General features: G+C 39.6%; 1 non-coding gene across 1 annotated transcript; it reads right to left on the bottom strand.

Annotated features, from left to right (window-relative positions):
- Nucleotides 1–1,593: 1,593 nt before the first annotated feature.
- Nucleotides 1,594–1,700, bottom strand: LOC117706488 (U6 spliceosomal RNA). Its single transcript, XR_004606572.1, has one exon. It is a non-coding gene; the product is annotated as a U6 spliceosomal RNA (small nuclear RNA).
- Nucleotides 1,701–2,243: the final 543 nt, after the last annotated feature.

Here is a 2,243-nt window from a genome sequence, read left to right on the forward strand (position 1 = left end):
AAGCCTTGTCTGGCTCAAACCGGTTGAAACCGCACACCCCCTCCCCTTACCCAGGAGCAGCAGAAAATGTCTAATGGGCATGAGCGTCCTTTTGACGTCAGAGGACCCAAAACCCACCCTCAGGTCATGCTAATGCAGCCATTTTCTGAACAGGCGACCTATGAAGAGCCCTGAAGTTTGCCTACGCACACACAGACCACCGCAGGCACGGACCACCAATTACTTCAGCTTTCCTTCCCTCCAATCACCTTTCCCCACACCTCAGACCACCGATTAGACCCTATCTCCAGGAGGCGGGTTTAGTCCTGAGCTCCCCCACCCCCTCCCCTGCCTGCCTGACTCTTGAATTAAACCCTTTTAGAGAAATTGTCCCCTCAGACATGGGCTTTCTCTGAACAGCCAGCAGAGACTAGTTCGTATTACACTCGTAGGGTCTGACGCTGCGATCAACCTATTACTATAGTTTTTATCTATTTCCACTTCCCCCCAGTTTCCTAATTTCTTCTATTTATAAATAGTATCTTTGTATTTCTGTTTTCTTATTTGTAGATATAACTATACCCTTCCCCCCCCCGCCCCTAAAACTAGCATAAATATCAAACTAAATACAATGGTTATCACTATTCTGCACACTGTGATCTGGAGATAAAGCATATGAATATACCATTATGTATTTGCTGTAAAAATTATACAAGTGCCCTAGCTGACAGCAAGACCAGAGGTCTGACATTATTCTTATGGCCATAATCAGTTCTTTCATTAGGGTGTATTATGGAATAATTCAGTTGACTAGCACATGACTTGTTAAAATGTCCAATTCCAGCTAATTTAATGATCAATGGCTCTGATCAAATTATCTGTGGCTAATTTGTCCACATGGCTTTTTTGTTTCTTTCTCCTGTACTGGGTATATACAAGAGTGCTACCATTGAGCCATATTCCTGACTAATTTGTGGCTTTAGTCACTTTTGTAGGATCGAACCAAGAGAGTTCCATGTGTTAGTTATGAAATCCACCAACCAACAACCCCACCCCACTGTGGTTATCATCGATAACGTTTTGTGTTGATTTTTAATCCTAAAAGAAAATGTACATCAACTGAAATCTAGTGCTATGAGCAAGGTAAGGGTGTCCCGGTGTCATGGGGAAGCTACACTATGTTGCTTCTTTCTCCCCAAAGTAAGATATTTCAACCGTAAGATAACACCCTGACAAAGGGGTCCGTTTTGAACCACACGATTCTATACAGGAGTTCATTTCTCCTGAAGAATATCAGCACAACAAACCGAGCTGTTCACCCACCCTTTGTTATCCTGCTGCCTTCAGACTGATCAATTATCTGCTGCAGCAAGAGAGAGATTCTGTCTGGGCAATCTCTTAAGTTTGATGAATACATTATGCACTAATTGCTTGGAAAAAAAAATAAAAAGCAGGAAATGGTCATTTTGTAAGAAATTGCTGAAGAGCACCCAATCAGTGCGAGCAGGTTTCACTTACAAAACCCAAAGAATAGTCTTCAGTCTTTCTTTTTTTAATGAAGCTTTTTTAAGTTTAAAGAAAAAGTATGTAATACTTTCTTTTAAAAAAAAAAAAAAAAACATGGAACGCTTCACGAATTTGCGTAGCATCCTTGCTCGGGGGCCACGCTAACCTTCTCTGTATCGTTCCAATTTTAGTATATGTGCTGCCGAAGCGAGCACCATACTTTCTTTAAAAAATAAAATAAAATAAACAAATAAAAAAGGAAAGAGTCCCATGTGTCCCAAGCTATTCTTCCAGTTACAATGCAGCAAAGAATGATCCTGAATGTGAAATCTTCAGACCTTCTGAGGTCTGGGATTAACAGTGGTGATGAGGACTGAACCCGGGCTGTGTATGCTAGGCAATCACTCTATTACTGAAGTCCATCCCCAGTCTCTGTGAGAACGTTCTAGGGTTTCTAATAAAAAGTTAAATATATATATTCTCTATAATTTTTCCTTTCTTTCTGTATATTGGGAAATACAATTTTAAGGAAATCTGAAGAAACAGTTGTATGTAGTGTTTGATATATTACATTTTTCCCTACAAGACAAACATAGTTTAAATACGTACAAAATTCATCCTTTGCTATTTAAATGCCCCAAAGCAAAGGGCAAGAGGAAAAAAAACTCTATATCAAGAGATGAAATGACATTTAGAAAGTAAAGGGAACTTCCTAGAAAAGGAACAAAAAATTTGGACCCAGGTTGTTTTTAATATAT

Source organism: Arvicanthis niloticus, chromosome 3 (genome assembly GCF_011762505.2).
Source record: "Arvicanthis niloticus isolate mArvNil1 chromosome 3, mArvNil1.pat.X, whole genome shotgun sequence".
Lineage (NCBI taxonomy): Eukaryota > Metazoa > Chordata > Mammalia > Rodentia > Muridae > Arvicanthis > Arvicanthis niloticus.